Genomic DNA, 19,564 nt, shown 5'->3' on the forward strand with positions numbered 1-19,564 from the left:
AAATTTGAATTGCAAGTGATTCAAATAATAGAATAAAATGAGTGAAAAAATGATATTCATGTTAATAACCTAGTTTGAGGCCTTACCCATAAAATGAAAAGAAATTTCGAACATCTTGTCCATGAAACACGACCACGAATGTGTGGCCGAATCATTTTAAAATTCTATAAAAAGCAAACAAAGTCTGAAAATCATAAACTTTGTCATGGTATCATGATTTCATACGTGGAGGCTGTGGTAAAAAATTGAGAAGAATTCGTACAAGTTGTCACGTACGCTCCTTACAAATCGAAGTATCTCCGGAGAAGATTCTTAGAGTTGAGAAGTAGCCGTTCAGATTTTGAGTTAAAGTAACGGACGAATTGGGGTTTCACTTCAAAACTTTTTGTATATGCAATAGACAACTTAGATTATGTCATGCCAAATTTTGGTAATTTTTCAGATAAGTTTGAAAATTTTAATTTTTTTTTGCAATTAAACAATATCATGTGATATATGTCGACCCGGATACTCCGGGTTGCCGTTCGGACATCCGATCGGTAATCCGGATACTCCGGGTATCTGTCCGGATATTCCGGACATAAAATTTTTGTTTGAAAGAGAAAAGAATTTTTATTTATTTTACCGTGTGCCGGCATTTGGCACACGGCAAAGGTGCAGCTTCACCGTGTGTCTAGCCCAAGCACACGGCAAAGTTGGACGGCGTCGACCGGCCGTTAGGGTTGTGGGCGGACGGCACACGTGGTAAGAATTTTGCCGTGTGCCGGCCTTTGGCACACGGCAAAGCTGCGTGTTTGTCGTGTGCCTTAGGCTCGGCACACGGCAAAGCCTTTATTTCACCGTGTGCCGGAAGTTCGCCGTGTGTTTTTTGTATGGCGCACGGCAAAGCTGCGTTTCGCCGTGTGCCCGTGGATTTGCACACGGTCAAGATCTAAGCACACGGCGAACTCCTGATTTCCGGTAGTGCTCCGTCCTCGACTACGATCCTCGCTCAACAGTCCACCCCACAGCAGCTCAGCTCAACTCAGCTAGCTAGACCTGTCCTTCTCCACTCCACCTCGCCGCGCTAGGGCGGGCACCATGAGCGGCGCCGCCGCACAGCAGCATGCGGAGCCCGCCGCAGGGATGATGAGCACTCCAACGGTGATCCGCAACACGCGCCACCGCCCGAGCTCGCTCAAGCTGTGTTACCACCTCGCCGTCTCCAACTCCCTCTATCTCCTCCTCGCCCCCCTCGCCTCCGCCATCGCCCCGCGCCTCTCCCGCCACCCGCTCCCCTCGCTGTCGCCGCCATCCAATGCACCCTCGCCGCGAACCCGCCCCTCGCCATCACCATCCTCGCCCTCGCCGCCGTCCTCGTGGCCGTCTACCTCTCGCGCCGCCCGTGCGCCGTCTACCTGCTCGACTTCGCGTGCTACAAGCCCGGGCCCGAGCACGTGGTCACCCGGGAGACGTTCATGCGGCAGTCGGCGGCGGCGGGTGTGTTCACCGGCGACAACCTGGCGTTCCAGCGCCGGGTCCTGGAGCGGTCAGGGCTCGGGCAGGGGACCTACTTCCCCCGCGCGGTGCTGGCCTCGCCGCCACGCCCGTGCATGGCGGAGGACCGCGCCCAGGTGGAGGCCGTTATATTCGGCGCCGTCGACTAGGTGCTCGCCAAGACGGGCGTCCGGGCGTGCGACATCGGGGTCGTCGTCGTCAATTGCAGCCTCTTCAATGTAACACACGCCTCGCGGACGGTCCGCTAGGGGCCGGCGGATGGTCCGCCAGGCATCGCCCAGATATTTATCTGGATGGACGTGGGACCCACCTGTCATTCCTCTCTTCCTCCTTACTTCGTCCAGAGCCGAGCTCAGCTCGTGCGCTCGCCCCGTCATCGCCCCCTTCCGTTGATCTCTCTCCTCCGGCCACAAAACCACGATTCCTCGCGCAGGAACCTTCCCCGGCACCTCCTCCACCTTCCCAAACCCCCAGTCCGGCTTTTCCCCAGCCGGAATCGCCCAACCACCGCCGGTCACCATTGGAAGTGCTTGAAGTTTGCTCCACCGTCGATCCGCCTCTCCGGTCGTCCTCCGCTAGAACCGACCACATGAATGGATTCGTGGTGAGTTCCTTCTGCTTCCCGGTCCTTTTTCCCCTTTCGGGGTGTGTCGCCGGTGCCGGTGAGCGGCCATCGCCGTCGCCGCCGCACTTGCTGCCGCCTGCGGCGCGGGGCAAAAGTTATGTATCGCAGACAGTCCGCCTGGGAGGCGCGGACAGTCCGCCGGTTAGATTGAGTTTTGTCCAGAGACGATGTTGTCTCTGGAGGTTTAGCAAAATGGACTGCAGACAGTCCGCTATAGGGGAGCGGACGGTACGCCGTTGAAAATCGAAGTTTGTCCAGAGACGATGTCTCTGGTGGGGGTCCACAGGATTGAACTGCAGACGGTCCGCCACTTGGGCGCGGACAGTCCGCCGTAGAGTCTGGGATTTTGTCCAAAGACGTTGCCGTCTCTGGTGGATTGAATACGTGAACTGCGGACGGTCCGCCAAGGGTGGCCGGACAGTCCGCAGGTAGAATTAGAAATTTGTTCCAGAGACGTGGTTGTCTCTGGTGGGTTGGTAGGATAGTACGGCGGACGGTCCGCCACTTGGGCGCAGACAGTCCGCATGGCATTCCAGTTAAAGTAAAAATAGTTACATCATTGAGCTGCACTCATTTATTTCATATGCATACGTGTAGCATCCGCAGCTGAGGGCGCCGTATTTGAGGTGATTGCGGCACCGCAGGAGTAGCCGTCTCAAGCCCAGGAGGAGAGGTGTGAGCACCCGGCCCAAGGCCCGTCTGACCCCAGCTCTGTGCAGCAGCCCGAAGGCAAGCCCCGGTGCACATCCTATTAATTTAAATTATGACACCTATATATGTATTTATTACTTATGCATTATGTGTAGGAGTAGTTTGAAACCCTAGTTGCATGAACCCTAGGTTCCCTTGAGTTATACTAGTATGTATAGGACGATAGAAATGCTATGCTAGATAGGGTTCGGTAGAAGTCGAGTAATTCTTGGTTACTCGCGAGATATACGATAGCTTTATGTTTCCATATATGAGTTACTAATTTATGGATGAAACTCTTGAAATGAAAGAAAGAATAGAATCTGAGACCGGGCGGGAGAAGAGTAGTTCCGCCTGTGTCGGTTAAGGACCGAGCCGTTGTTGGCCCTGCTGATCATGTTTGAACTGTACTAACCGCATGCCGGGAGTAGGAGGTAGTCGAAACCGGTAAGTTGAGTACTGCCTTGCTTCGGAAGTATAGAACTTCTACCCACCCCTTAATGCGAGTCGAGTGGCCGCGGAGAATTGGGATGCATGAGTTTACTTTTGGTGGTCTCTCGTAGGGCTCGGCTGACTATATGCAGGTGGGGCGGTTCTTTAGTTAGAGGCGGGGAGTGGAATGGTTGGCTCGTATAGTCCGACGGGGCTAATGCGTGCCGTGTTGGTTAGGTCCACCTTGCAAGGTTAAATTGAATCGATTCGCCGTCAGTCGCTCTCGGATATGAGCACCTTGGTCACTGCGTCGCAGCGTAGTGTTGTGGGTTATATCCATATTGATGAATATATGCATTATTATTTATTGTTCCACTATGGTTGCTCTTGAATTGGTTATGCAAATATTAGACTATGTTAATTTATATAGAACTTGGGCTAAAATAAGAAAAGTGAGGAAGTATTTTAGTCGCTGTTTTCTGCAAAATAACCACTAGCCAAAAGCCTTGCATGTCTAGATGTGTGGGCTAAGTTATACCCACTGGTCGGGTAAGCCTTGCTGAGTATTAGTATACTCAGGGTTTGTTGCCACAATGATTTCAGGACACGCAGACGTAGACTTCTGTCCCTGCTGCGCCAAGTTCATCCGCCGTGATGCAGAGGGATGGGAGGTTGTGGAGCCAGACGTTTAGTTAAGGATCTCCCTAGGGCACACTTTTGGTAGTTGTAGGCACTTTTCTCTAGTTGAACCCGGATTTCAGTAATGCAAAGTTTGCAAATTTTGTATTTATTCAAACTTGGTTTGTAAAACTTAAGGTGAAGTCTTATGTATATTTGTTGTATTTCCAAATTGTGTCGTGCTTGTACCATCTGCGCCCTCCTTCGTGTGGGACTACTGGTGATGTTTCGATCGGGACGTGGGTTGAGAAAGGATCGCCAAAATAAGCCATTAAGCTAATGAGCCCGATGTGTTCAAATGACGGCCATTACGCTTAATTAGAGTTTTAATTTGGCGGTTCCGTCACAGCTGGTATCAGAGCCGAAATGCACCGAGGATGGTACATGCATGACTAGTTTCAAAGTTTTCCAAAGCATGAAAATTTTTATTGGCAAGAACGCAGGGCGAGCATGCATCTCATTGTATAGTGAATTTGAGATTTTTCCATAAAAGTTGATGGGGGGGGTGAGTTAAGGTCTTAAGGACCTTCGTAGGCGACGTTCGGGTCGTAAGGTTGTATGGGCGCGGCGCGAATGGGTTGTGAGAGCGTGTCGGTCGGACCGGAGAACACCGGGAGGCAGTTCAAATGTGTTGCGCGGACGGTCCGGTCCTGACAAGCGGACGGTCCGCCGGACATTAAGGAAAATTTCCCAGAACCATTTGAAACTGAGTTGGGTGGACATTATGTACAGCAGACGGTCCGCCCAATCTCAGCGGACGGTCCGGTTAGCTGGATTTTTGGTAAAGCGGACGGTCCGCCCATGTACTACGGACAGTCCGCCATACCATTTTCGGCTGGACCTGGGCAGATCGGTCAGACCGGCTGGTTGCACCGATCGATCGCCTGGCCCCGCCTGCAAGCATCATTCAGAATTGTTTTGAAGCTCTACATTCTGCATTGTACCATGAATAGAAAGGATTAGTTACTATCGATTTTGTTTTAATTTATCTGAGTGATGGAACTAACTTTGTCATGGTTGAATGCAGAATGGGAGAACCACCGAACCCTCCTGAGTTGGCCCAGGCCATTGCGGCCATGCTCACCGGGCGCGACGAGAAGACCGCACTCCTCCGTGAGCTCGTGCAGCAGGGCAGAGCGCCGCGGCCTGAGCCTCACCACCAGCCACCTGTTCCTAGATACCAGGAGTTCCTGGGGACTCAGCCGCCGCTGTTTCACAAGGCCGACAGCTGGTTTAAGACCATAGAGTCCAAGTTCACGCTGTACCCCTACAATGACAACGACAAGGCGTCATTTGCTGCACAGCAGCAGTGGGGTTATCGGGCACCTCAGTACACTCAGCTACAGGGGACAGTCAGGCCTCCTGCCTCTCAGTAGAATGAGCAGAAGGTCTGGGTGCAGCAGCCGGGGGTGCGCCCCAATTTGTTCCCTTGTTACAAGTGTGGGCAATCGGGACACTTCGCCCGTAACTGCCCAATGCCACCTAAGCAAGGCCAGCAGTCGAGCCAGCAGAACCAGAAGCAGCAAGTGGCTCACTTCAAGCCGGGGCAGGTGCACTACACCACCCTTGAGGATATTCCGGAGGGAGCACCAGTGATGTCGGGTACGTTCTCTATTAACGGACATCCCATTACGGTACTGTTTGATTCTAGGGCATCTCACACATTTATTAGTAAGGAATGTGTAAGCAGACTGGGGTTAGAAGTGGAGAGCATACCCAGGCCATATAATATTCACTCACCCGGGGGGCACTTGATTACTAATCAACTTGTTAGGCAAGTACCCTTGCAATTACAGGGAAGGATTTTTGCCACCCATCTTATAGTGTTGCCATCCCAGAAGCTGGATATTATTCTTGGCATGAATTGGATGGGAGTTCACAGAGTCGTTCTTGACACTGTTTCTCAATTTGTGCACATCAACTCTCCTACTCATGGTTCGATGACCTTAAGTCTTATGAACTCCACCCCGTTGGTCCATGCGGTGCACCACGCCGAGAGCAAGAAGCTAGAGGACATACCAGTGGTATGTGAATACCCGGATGTTTTTCCGGATGAATTGCCGGGCATGCCACCTGACCGTGCTGTGGAGTTTTCTATTGAACTGCAACCGGGTATGGCGCCAATCTCCAGGAGGCCATATTGGATGCCACCTAATGAATTGGCAGAATTAAAGAAACAATTACAAGAACTGCTTGATAAAGGTTATATCCGTCCTAGCACGTCACCTTGGGACTGTCCTGCACTCTTTGTGAAAAAGAAAGATGAAAGCCTCAGGTTGTGTGTGGACTATAGACTTCTGAATGCCGTCACAATCAAAAATAAATATCCCCTTCCCCGGATTGATATTCTGTTTGATCAGCTATTCGGGGCCAAAGTATTTTCCAAGATTGATCTCCGCTCTGGCTATTATCAGATAAAGATTAGAGCTGAGGATATTCCCAAGACGGCTTTTTCCACCAGATACGGACTTTTTGAATATCTGGTCATGTCTTTCGGGCTAACGAATGCCCCTGCTCATTTCATGTATCTCATGAACTCGGTGTTCATGCCCGAGCTAGATAAGTTCGTCGTGATTTTCATTGACGACATCCTGATATTTTCTAAGAATGAAGAAGAACATGCAGAACATCTCCGCATTGTGCTTTAGCGCCTACGGGAGCACAAGCTGTACGCCAAATTCAGTAAATGTGATTTCTGGCTCAAGGAAGTCCAGTTCTTGGGCCACATCATCTCGGACAAGGGGATTTCTGTTGATCCTAGCAAGATTCAAGATGTCCTGAATTGGAAGACTTCAGAGTCTGTTTCAGAGATCCGGAGTTTCCTTGGGCTAGCAGGCTATTATCGCCGGTTTGTACCGGAGTTCTCAAAAATTGCTAGGCCCATGACTGAGTTACTCAAGAAAGGGGTGAGATTTAGTTGGGACGACAAATGTGAGCAGGCCTTTCAGACCTTGAGAATGCTTCTGACGTCTACCCCTATCCTCGCTCAGCCAGATATCACCCGGCCTTTTGATGTGTATTGTGATGCATCAGGTACGGGTCTCGGCTGTATTCTCATCCCTGTTTGTCTTCGCCGGATATTATTCGGCCACTAATAGTTGTTGTAATGATTCAGGTACGGGCCTAGGCTGCGTCCTTATGCAGGATCAGCGAGTGATTGCCTATGCCTCCAGAGCCCTCAGACGGCATGAAGAAAATTATGCTACTCATGATCTGGAATTAGCAGCAGTGGTGCATGCGTTCAAGATCTGGCGCCATTACCTTCTGGGCAATCCAGTGCACATATACTCAGACCACAAGAGTCTCAAGTATATTTTCACCCAGAGTGAGCTCAATTTGTGCCAGAGGCGGTGGTTAGAGTTGATTAAAGATTACAATCTGGAGATTCATTACCACCCGGGCAAGGCTAACGTTGTAGCCGATGCCTTAAGTCGCAAGGCAAGTTGTAGCTGCGTGTCCGCTACAGTTCTGCATGAAACCTTGTGCCAAGAGATGGAGAAGATGAACTTCGCTATCGTGTCTGAGGGCACACTTGCTCATATTACCCTCACACCTACACTTCGAGATCAGATTATTGCTGCTCAGAAGAATGATGTGGGCTTGGATAAGATCAGTTAACGGCTCAGTGAGGATGATCCTAAGGTGCAATGCTTCCATCAAAACAGTGAGGGGGTTCTTTGGTTTAAAGATCGGTTGGTAGTGCCTAAGAACTTTGAGCTCCGAAAACAAATTCTTGATGAGGCTCATCTTTCTAGGTATGCAATTCACCCGGGCAGTAACAAAATGTATCAAGATCTCAGGCAGCGGTTTTGGTGGACCAGGATGAAACGTGAGGTCGCCAAATATGTGTCCGAGTGCGATATCTGCCGAAGAGTCAAGGCAAGTCACCTCAAACCTGCTGGTATGCTACAGCCTTTGGATATTCCTTCGTGAAAGTGGGAGGATATTAGTATGGACTTCATTGTTGGGTTGCCTCCCACGTCAAAGGGATATGATTCTATCTGGGTTATCGTTGACCGCCTCACTAAGTCCGCTCATTTTCTTCCAGTCAAGACACGTTATTCATCCCATCAATATGCTGAGCCATATATGGCTCGGATTGTGAGTCTTAATGGTGTACCCAAGACAATTATTTCCGACAGAGGCACACAGTTTGTTGCCCGTTTCTGGGAACAGTTGCATGCATCTCTGGGTACTCAGCTTATTCGCAGCTCAGCCTATCATCCTCAGACCGATGGTCAAACTGAGCGAATCAATCAAATTTTGGAGGATATGCCTAGAGCCTGTGTGCTCTCTTATAGCAAGAAATGGGATGAATGCCTACCTCTAGTGGAATTCTCTTATAATAACAGTTATCAGGAAAGCATCAAGATGGCTCCTTTTGAGGCGTTGTATGGGCGGAGGTGTAGAACTCCAGTGAATTGGTCAGAAGCCGGAGAAAGAAGTGTGTTCGGCCCTGACACGGTCAGTGAGGCAGAGGAACAAGTCCGATTCATACAGGAGAATTTGAAAATAGCACAGTCTCGACAGAAAAGTTATACGGACAAGAAACGCCAATCCGTCACATTCCAAGTGGGAAACCATGTCTATTTGCGAGTATCTCCAATGAAAGGAGTCCAGCGATTCGGAGTGAAGGGAAAGCTCGCCCCTCGCTATGTTGGACCTTTTCCTATCATTGAGCGGTGTGGGCCGGTGGCATATCGCCTGGAACTTCCTGCCCAAATATCCGCGGTTCACAATATTTTCCATGTCTCCCAGCTCCGGAAATGCCTCCGTGTTTCAGAAAAGGTGATTGATATAGAAAAATTGCAACTGGAGCCCGATCTTGTCTATCCAAAGCATCCAATCAAAATTGTTGATCACAAGACCATGGTCACTCGGAATCAAACCAGTGACTTCTATAAGGTGCAATGGAGTAATCACTCCGAGCGGGAAGCCACTTGGGAAACGGATGAATTTGTTCAATCCAAGTGTCCGGAATTGCTACAAGCCTATCAATGTACACACCAATTTCTAACTCTCCCTTTAGCCATTCATTAAATCTCGGGGCGAGATTTCTTTTAGGGGGTAGGATTGTAACACACGCCTTGCGGACGGTCCACTCGGGGCCGGCGGACAGTCCGCCAGGCATCGCCCAGATATTTATCTGGATGGACGTGGGACCCACCTGTCATTCCTCTCTTCCTCCTCACTTCGTCCAGAGCCGAGCTCAGCTCGTGCGCTCGCCCCATCATCGCCCCCTTCCGTCGATCTCTCTCCTCTGGCCACCAAACCACGATTCCTCGCGCAGGAACCTTCCCCGGCACCTCCTCCACCTTCCCAAACCCCCAGTCCGGCTTCTCCCCGGCTGGAATCGCCCAACCACCGCCGGTCACCATTGGAGGTGCTTGAAGCTTGCTTCACCGTCAATCCGCCTCTCCGGTCGTCCTCCGCTCGAACCGACCGCGGGAATGGATTCGTGGTGAGTTCCTTGTGCTTCCCGGTCTTTTTTCCCCTTCTGGGGTGTGTCGCCGGTGCCGGTGAGTGGCTGTCGCCGTCGCCACCGCACTTGCTGCCGCCTGCGGCGCGGGGCAAAAGTTATGTATCGCGGACGGTCCGCCTGGGAGGCGCGGACAGTCCGCCGGTCAGATTGAGTTTTGTTCAGAGACGATGTTGTCTCTGGAGGTTTAGCAGAATGGACTGCGGACAGTCCGCTATAGGGGAGCAGACGGTCCGCCGTTGAAATTCGAAGTTTGTCCAGAGACGATGTCTCTGGTGGGGGTCCGCAGGATTGAACTGCGGACGGTTCGCCACTTGGGCGCGGACAGTCCGCCGTAGAGTCTGGGATTTTGTCCAGAGACGTTGCCGTCTCTGGTGTATTGAATACGTGAACTGCGGACGGTCCGCCAAGGGTGGCCGGACAGTCCGCTGGTAGAATTAGAAATTTGTTCCAGAGACGTGGTTGTCTCTGGTGGGTCGGTAGGATAGTACGGCGGACGGTCCGCCACTTGGGCGCGGACAGTCCGCATGGCATTCCAGTTAAATGAAAAATAGTTACATCATTGACCTGCACTCATTTATTTCATATGCATACGTGTAGCATCCGCAGCTGAGGGCGCCATATTTGATGTGATTGCGGCACCGCAGGAACAGCCGTCTCATGCCCAGGAGGAGAGGTGTGAGCACCCGGCCCAAGGCCCGTCTGACCCCAGCTCTGTGCAGCAGCCCAGTGCACATCCTATTAATTTAAATTATGACATCTATATATGTATTTATTACTTATGCATTACGTGTAGGAGTTGTTTGAAACCCTAGTTGCATGAACCCTAGGTTCCCTTGAGTTATACTAGTATGTATAGGATGATAGAAATGCTATGCTAGATAGGGTTCGGTAGAAGTCGAGTAATTCTTGGTTAATCGCGAGATATATGATAGCTTTATGTTTCCATATATGAGTTGCTAATTTATGGATGAAAGTCTTGAAATGAAAGAAAGAATAGAATCTGAGACCGGGCGGGAGAAGAGTAGTTCCGCCTGTGTCGGTTAAGGACCGAGCCGTTGTTGGCCCTGCTGATCATGTTTGAACTGTACTAACCGCATGCCGGGAGTAGGAGGTAGTCGAAACCGGTAAGCCGAGTACTGCCTTGCTTCGGAAGTACAGAACTTCTACCCACCTCTTAGGGCGAGTCGAGTGGCCGCGGAGAATTGGGATGCATGGGTTTACTTTTGGTGGTCTCTCGTAGGGCTCGGCTGACTATATGCAGGTGGGGCGGTTCTGTAGTTCGAGGCGGGGAGGGGAATGATTGGCTCGTATAGTCCGACGGGGCTAATGCGTGCCGTGTTGGTTAGGTCCACCTGGAAAGGTTAAATCGAATCGATTCGTCGTCAGTCGCTCTCAGATATGAGCACCTTGGTCACTGCGTCGCAGCGTAGTGTTGTGATGGAAAAATGGTTATATCCATATTGATGAATATATGCATTATTATTTATTGTTCCACTATGGTTGCTCTAGAATTGGTTATGTAAATATTAGACTATGTTAATTTATATAGAACTTGGGCTAAAATAAGGAAAGTGAGGAAGTATTTTAGTCGCTGTTTTCTGCAAAATAACCACCAGCCAAAAGTCTTGCATGTCTAGATATGTGGGCTAAGTTATACCCACTGGTCGGGTAAGACTTGCTGAGTATTAGTATACTCAGGGTTTGTTGCCACAATGATTTCAGGACACACAGACGTAGACTTCTGTCCCTATGGCGCCAAGTTCATCCGCCGTGATGCAGACGGATGGGAGGTTGTGTAGCCAGACGTTTAGTTAGGGATCTCCCTAGGGCACACTTTTGGTAGTTGTATGCCCTTTCCTCTAGTTGAACCCGGATTTCAGTAATGCAAAGTTTGCAAATTTTGTATTTATTCAAACTTGGTTTGTAAAACTTAAGGTGAAGTCTTATGTATATTTGTTGTATTTCCAAATTGTGTCGTGCTTGTACCATCTGCGCCCACCTTCGTGTGGGACTATCGGTGATGTTTCGATCGGGACGTGGGTTGAGAAAGGATCGCCAAAATAAGCCGTTAAGCTAATGAGCCCGATGTGTTCAAATAACGGCCATTACGCTTAATTAGAGTTTTAATTTGGCGGTTCCGTCGAATTCAACCCAACGCCGTCGCTCTCCGCCCTGCTCGTCAACCACTACAAGCTCCGCGGGAACGTCGCCAGCTACAACCTCGGCGGCATGGGCTGCAGCGCCGGCCTCATCGCCATCGACCTCGCCAAGCAGCTGCTCCAGGTTCACCGGAACACGTACGCGCTGGTGGTGAGCATGGAGAACATCACGCTCAACTGGTACTGGGGCAACACCCGGTCGATGCTCGTGTCCAACTGCATCTTCCGGATGGGCGGCGCGGCGGTGCTGCTGACGAACCGCGGCGGCGCGCCAAGTACCAGCTGGTGCGCACGGTGCGGACGCACAGGGGTGCCGACGACCGCGCCTACCGCGGAGTGTTCCAGGAGGAGGACGAGGCCGGGCGCGTCGGCGTGGCGCTCTCCAAGGAACCGGTGGCCGTCGTCGGCGAGGCGCTCAAGACCAACATCACCACGCTGGGCCCGCTCGTGCTCCCCATGTCGGAGCAGATCCTCTTCCTGGCGTCCCTCGTCGGGCGCCGGGTGTTCGGCCTCCGCTCGCTCCGGCCCTACCTGCCGGACTTCAAGATGGCGTTCGAGCACTTCTGCATCCACGCCGGCGGCCGCGCCGTGCTGGACCTGGACACCGTCGAGCGGAACCTGGAGCTCAGCGCCTGGCACATGGAGCCGTCGAGGATGACGCTCTACCGGTGGGGGAACACCTCCAGCAGCTCGCTGTGGTACGAGCTCGCGTACACGGAGGCGCAGGGTCGGGTGCGCCGCGGCCACCGCGCGTGGCAGATCGCCTTCGGGTCCGGGTTCAAGTGCAACAGCGCCGTGTGGCGGGCGCTGCGGGACGTCGACCCGGCGGAGGAGAAGGTGGGGAACCCGTGGGTGGACGAGATCCACATGTTCCCCGTCGAGGTGCCCAGGGTTGAGAGCGTCGTCACCGCGGCGGCGGTGGCGGCGGCGGCGTCTTGAGGGTGGTGCGAGGCTTGTGTTTGTACTGTTTGGACAATGGTGAATTGTGCGTCGAAGTCAAAGTGTGTGTTGGTCGAGTGTGGGTAGCTGGGGGTAGAGTGAAGGTGTTGAACTGTGCAAACATACAAGAAATTTGGTTGTTGATTTGTTGAGATGTTGCTGACCTAATGTTGGTTCTTTTGGGCCCGGTTCATTTGGCATTGGGGAATAAGGACGGACTGCAGCAAAATTGTACTAAACCCAAAATTGGTTATGATGTAAACATGGGCGGATGTTGGGCCATATTTGGTATATGGATCAGCTAGTATTGACTGATTAGTGGAATAAGTGATTGCTAAAAGGTCCCTAGTATTGACTGATTAGTGTTCTCCTATTGTTCACCTTTTTCAGTTTTGCCCAGTTTTGGGCGGATTGAAGCTCAATATCGCAACAACGATAACCAACTGAATTTTTTGCGTGTTCTTGCTTCTTCAGTTCTTTACCAACATCGAGCCTGCTGATGGCAGGACGAGCGCCCAATCTGGACCTGCAAATAAAATTCCTCTCTGGAACCATGCGCCATCGCGCAATGATCCATCCTCCACCTCACCACTCCAAATAGAATCCCTCCATTTCAGGCTCGCATTGCTTGGCCTGCTGAATCTGAGCGTTTAATCGGAACAGAGAAAGGTCTGAACATCTGAATGTGCTGCAGCAGCTAGCCAGCGCACCACTTCTGAATCCTAAAGAATCTGCAGCGATCCAGGCAGGGTGCAGCCAAGGTAAGTTGTGTTTTCCTTTCCTTCTCCTTCTCTAGTCATTTATTTCCTGTTTTAGTTTGTGTTAACCAGTTTTAATTAGTTAGTCTTGTTTAGTGATTAAACTAGCTTGTCTTTGTGCCTAGTTAGTAGTTCCGTATCTTGATCTAGTGCTTTGTTTAAATAGCTCTTGTTAGGCCTAAGTGAAAAGTAAAAATAAAATAAAAATTGGTAAGTTTGTGTTAGTGCCAGTTAGTTTTATTTCCAGTTATTCTAGCACTAACACACTCTAAGTAGCTAGAATAAGCCCTTTGCTCGAGTTCTTGAAGTGTTTTTTCTCCAATGGTTTTTCTCTTGCTTGCCTTCGGCCTTGTTTGGCAGGGCTCCGGCTCCAGCTCCAAAACCGGCTCCAGCTGGAGCCCTGCCAAATGGTCTGAAATGGAGCAGCTCCCGCCATGGAGCCCCTTCCGGCTTCCACTGGGGAGGTGGAGCCACGAAAACATGGCTCCAAGCGGCTCCAACTATTTTACACCCCAATTTAACAAGTGAAGCTGTTTTGTCAAATGTTTCCCAAAATACTCCAGCTCCACCAGAGAAGCCGCTCCACCAGAGGAGCCGGAGCCGGAGATGTTTTTGAAGGAGCCGGAGCTCTGCCAAACAGGCCCTTCGTACATGTGCGCATGTAAGCGTGTATTTGTACATTCCTCTGTCCTGCTTCCGCGTGTGTGTTCCGGCTTCTCTGTGGGGAATTTCTAATGCCGGTAGTCGTCCTGAGCTATGTGGTTTTGATACTCGCCATTTGAGGTGCGTCGAGTGCAATCAAAACTCTATCTCTAGTTTCTTGAAATTAGATTTGAGGCTCTCATTCACACCCCTCTGGCGTCGTGTGTTCCTCCCATAACAATAACAAGAGAGTGTCTAAGCGGACCGTACGCCCCAATGTGTGACCGACCAGCTCAGAATGGCCGTAAATAGATAAGGGCCCTGTTTGGTTTCAAGTAGCACAAGTAGCACAAAAATTTTGACCAATAATTAGGGGTACTATATAAAAGCAATTTACAAAACTAACTCCACAACCCTGCGCTACTTCGCGAGACGAATCTAATGAGGGCTTTGACCGCAAGATTAGAGCATGGTTACTGTAGCATCACTGTAGTCAATCATCGATTAATTAATATCATTAGATTCGTCGTGAAAAATTACACCCATCCGTGAAAAGGTTTGCCAAATAAACTTCATTTAGTACTCTATGCATGTGAGATTCTTTTCTCGAGAATCGTGTGCGATAGATATGATAGGGAAACCAAACAGGGCCAAGACTCATCGTACCGGCTCCACTATCGCGTCCGGCACCGCGTCTGCAGTACGCATTTACCGTAAAAATGGCTGCACCGCGGGACGGTAAAGCCTACGCTAAAATAGCGCACGCCTCCGTTTCAACTATTGTGAGCGCACGTAGCGTTCGTCCGCTACGCTGCCGTGGGGCCCGCATGCCCCAACCGTCCAAGCGCTCCCCACGCCGCGTGGTCCTCGCTCCCGCACCCCACTGAAGCTCCGTTGCCGCGCCCGCCCCCATCGCCAGGAGAGAGGAGGAGAGAGTGGGCCGCCACCGCCGCCGGGAGCCGCGCCGCCCAGAGTCTGCGCGCCCCCGCCGTGGCCGAACTCTACGCAGCAGCTTGTCGGCGACGGCCGGAGAGCTGCCAGACCAATCAATCCTCCTCACCTCTCTGCGACGGAGAGCTGCGCATCGGCGAGCGCGTGCATGGTGTTGACCTGCATCTACAGCACCACCACATAGTCGACCGCCTCCTCGAGTAGCTCCGGAGCGGGGAGCTTCCGGCATCCCGGGACGAGGCGGCCTAGCACGCGCCTGCCTAGCTCCTCGTGGTGGGCGTTGTCGCCGTCGTCGCTCCCGATAGGCGCGCGCGGGACCTGCTCGGCAGCCCCCATGCCATCGCGAAGACGGGGGTGGGCGCCGGAGGGGAGGATAAGGGACTCGGGTGGGCGCCGGAGGGAGAGGGAGGACGGATCCGCTCGTGAGGCCCACAGATCTGCTCGAGCTCCGGCGAGGAGTGGGAGGGAGGAGGGAGGGGCGCCGGGGAGCCACGGCGGCGACGGAGCGGAGCTCGCCCGCCCGCGGCGGCGCGGCGCCGAGCTCGCCCGCCCGCCGGGGAGGGAGGAGCGCCGGGGAGCCGCGGCCTTGCTCCGGCGTCCGGTCGAGAGGAGGGAGGAGAGAGGGAGAAGGAGGGGATGGGCAGAGAAAGCAGGGGAGATGGGAGAGGGGAGGGGGCGGGGCGGGTGAGATGGGGTAGAGAGAGAGGAGAGGTAGGAAAAATAGAGTATGATACGTGGAGTCCACTTGCTGGTAGTTGATATAAAGGATGAGATTTAGGGTATGGCGGGCAGGCCCGGCCCTGAGGGGGCCAAGAGGGGCGGCCGCCCCGGGCCCCCGAAATCTAGGGGCCCAAAATGATACAATATATATGTAGGAGTATGTAGTAATGTAGGTATAACTATAATACTATGTTGATGAATAAAGCAAAGCTAACAATTTAACTAGCTGTGGACTGTGTTATTACCACATTATCATAAATCTATCTAATACCTAGCCCATATAATAGTTGGATGTATAGGTGGACTGCACCATTAATACATTATTAATCTTTCTTCTCTCATTCTCTCACCAAGTTTATTATAGGTCGTGTTACAACCGACTAAGAGCTGCCAGTAAACTTCCAGCCCACTTCTCTTCTCTCTTCCTCTATCTCCCCTCCAACTTCGCACAAATATAACATGACATTTCATTTAGTCCGCCTACATCACCTCATAATCTTGCTCTAAATGAAACAACTCGTCGCGCGATTCCCCACGACTCTATGTGCCATGCTATACCATCTCATTGTTCCTTGCCATGCAATTACTTGACATTGATTAGCAGCCGTATTGGATATTACACAATCCATACACACGACCATACTGGTCATACTAGAGGCTCCACACGTCTAGTGCTCCGTGCAAGAACATATTTTTACGATAATACCATATAATACTAATATGTATAAATTTTTTTACATAAATCTATTTTGGACGGGCTTATTAATTTATATATATATTATCACTATTATTATTATTATCACTATCTTTTTAGGCCCCAACTCTAATCGCTCGCCCAGGCCCCCAAATTCTCAGGACTGGCCCTGATGACGGGTGCGGGGAAAAATAGTATAGAGAACCGAATCTCGATGACTAGTATGAAATATTCTGTTTAGATGATCGATTTAGAGCATGACGAGTATGGATAGCCTAAGTACTGGAGAAATCCCCACTTATTCCTCGTTCTTTCCCGTGCTACTTCTAAACTTTTTCCTCTTCTTGTCCAATTCCCTTATTCTTCCAATCCCTAGCTACAGCTAACAAGCAATCGGATATTCTTCGGAAAAAGTCTATATCACCCCTCACCTATGGGGGGTGGACTACATAACTCCCAACTTATGAAACGGTCTATATCACCCCCTGAATTTTCCAAAACCAGTCAAATTACCCCCTAAAGCAGTTTCGAAAAATCATAGTAAATCACAGAAAAATTATATAATAAAAAATCCAATTGTGTTAGACTCCAAATGAGTAGACCTACACAACGAACTTATAATATGGTATGCTTTAGTATATTTTTTATAGCTATGAAGAAAAGCATAGATCTAAAGCTACAGCAAAATTGGATTTTCTATTTTCTGATTTCTTTGTGATTTACTATGATTTTTCGAAACTGTTTATAGGGGGTAATTTGACTGGTTTTGGAAAGTTCAGAGGGTGATATAGACCGTTTCATAAGTTGAGGGTTATGTAGTCCACCCCCATAGGTGGAGGGGTGATATAGACTTTTTCCGGTATTCTTCCAATCAAAATCTTGCCCTGGTAGCAATCGAGAACCAAATCAAATCTCGCACGAGTTCGCATATCCTAGTCTTCCCTGGTAGTGTTGTCCAAGCACATGCATGAAGATTGCACCCATGCTGCCATGCATCCCTGTACCGCGGCGGCCTGCGCACTACTACAGAACATAGATACTGTAACATACTCTAGTAACACATGCATCATTGTGTTACAGAGAAGTTTAATAGTAACATAAAAGTATGTGTTACAGATGAGTGTTGTAACACAAGCACATATTCTAGAAAATTGTGTTAAAAAAATATTTATAGTAACACAAAAGTAATGTTACACCTAAAATGTTACAAAGATAGTAGTATTGAGTAACACATACAAAATAATGTTACAATTTAAGTGTTCCAAAAAAGCTCTTCGAATTTTTTTTACTTTCACTAAGTGTCATGAATGTGATGACACTAGATAGCATCATGAGTAGATAATTGAGAATGTTGAAGAAATTACAAAAAAAACAAGTATTAGTAGTAAATATGAGGTCAGGTCAATAGATGATGATAAGGTAAGAAGTACGTGTACGAACAAAACCCATTGAAAAATATGACAATAATATATATTATACTAGCTTTTGTTACAAATGCAGCTTTTGCACTGTCATGAAAAGAAACTATGATAGATCTACAACTCATGGCTATCTCCAAGTTTTATTGTTCTGCCGAGGGATGAGCTTGGACGCGGTGCGCATGGCGTCGGCGAGCCGCAGCTCTTCCCCGAGGTGGGTGGGTGGGGGGGGGGGGGGGGGAGGGGGCGCTCGGTAGAGACATCGCCATGGATCTCGAGCGCCCGCCAAGCAGGGCCAGAGGCAGATGCGCACAATCGAGGGTATGCGCAGACGGAAGAGAGAAAAAGAAAATATTTTTTAGCAAAAAAAATTCTCGGTATGCGATTTCTATGATCCACTCCATCATAACTCCGTCGACCGCGACACGTTTAGCACTTCAAATGACAACATCATCAGTGATACTCATCGTCATGCACGGAAAGTTTTTTTTTTTGAGTGGGGAGGGGATCATGCACGTGCTAAGTTGAAAGGGGCAGCTTTGGGTGCCACGATGCGTGACCAAAAAAGCTCTTGAACCCCCTGTATTTTTCCCGGTGAATTTTTTTAGGGGGTGTGCCAACTTTATTCAAACAGCATAGCTAGTACAAACTCCATCAGAAAGATAAAAAACCAAACATGTCTTCATAATGATTCATAAATCGAGCTTCTAGCTAAAACATTATCATACCCTAGAGTATTCTTCAGACCTTCTACCCGTGTCTTGTGCACCTGAGTTTTGAGCACACACAGCACGGTCGGGGCACCCTTCTTCGCAAGATCGCGAAGTTCCTTCACCGTCGAGGCGTTGCCCAGTCCTCGATAGTTCCAACTTAAGCAACTCATTGCTTCTGGCGGCGCTCCGACATGGAGCCCGCCTCATCGTGTGAAAATTCACCCCCTGCGCTCGTCGTGCTCTTCTTCCTGTCTCTCAGCAAGACGTACACTGCAGCCATCCATTTGATCGCCGGTAAAACCGCGCTGTCATCCTTCGTTAGCAACACCCCCTCTCGTTCCGTCTCACTGAGGTAGAGCTTCCGCTCCTCCACCTCGACGTCCTGCTTCCCTATCTTCGTGCGCGAAAGTCCCGCCGCCGTGGTCACCCTCATCCTCACAGATCGAAAATTGAAATCCACCAAAACCGGACAGCTGAGTCAGATCAGTCTCATGGTCAGCCCAAGTAGGAACAGATCGAACCCAGACGAGGAGGAGGTGCGGCGTCAATGGAAAATCCTTCGCCCGGCGGAGATTGTGGACGGAGTCGCCCGGAACCCTGGCCGCGGCGCAGCCTGGTAGATTTCTTGGTCCCGCAGGGGCCCGGTGAATATTTGATAAATTAGCCTTAGTCATCATCGGCCAAGCCAACGTTGTGCCTTGGGCCCAGGTACTCGCGGCCCAGCAAAGCCTGACACTGATAGCCCATCTCGGTGTTCCCAGATGCCGACCTCCCCCTGGATCCAATCGCCCACAAGCGGACTCGCCCAGACCTAACCGCTGGCTGGCGGGTGGCCGACGTGCGAGGGGGCGAGGACGACCGCGCGACCGGCGAGGCGGCGAGGCGGCCGACCGCTCAGGCGTACGGCGGGCGTCGGTGGCTCGGGCGCATGGCGCGAGTGCTGTGCTGTGCTGTGCTGTGCGCTTCCCGGCCGCTCGGGCACGGTGCGCGGCGGCCCGACGCGCGGAGGCCAGGCGGCCAGCGGCCAACGCCGCTAGGCACTAGCAGGCAGTAGTTCAGCACGCAAGACAGGCAGGCGGATGGCAGAGGCCGCAAGTCTGCAAGCAAACAGGTGAAATTGATTCTGAAACCTTCACCAATCGGCCAATCTTGCAGTGCATATACAT

At 50.8% G+C, this 19,564-nt stretch overlaps 1 pseudogene; it reads left to right on the forward strand.

The window, feature by feature from the left end:
- Window positions 1-909: 909 nt before the first annotated feature.
- Window positions 910-12,502, forward strand: LOC120645782 (annotated as a pseudogene).
- The last annotated feature ends 7,062 nt before the right edge of the window (window positions 12,503-19,564 follow it).

This window comes from Panicum virgatum, chromosome 8K (genome assembly GCF_016808335.1).
Source record: "Panicum virgatum strain AP13 chromosome 8K, P.virgatum_v5, whole genome shotgun sequence".
Lineage (NCBI taxonomy): Eukaryota > Viridiplantae > Streptophyta > Magnoliopsida > Poales > Poaceae > Panicum > Panicum virgatum.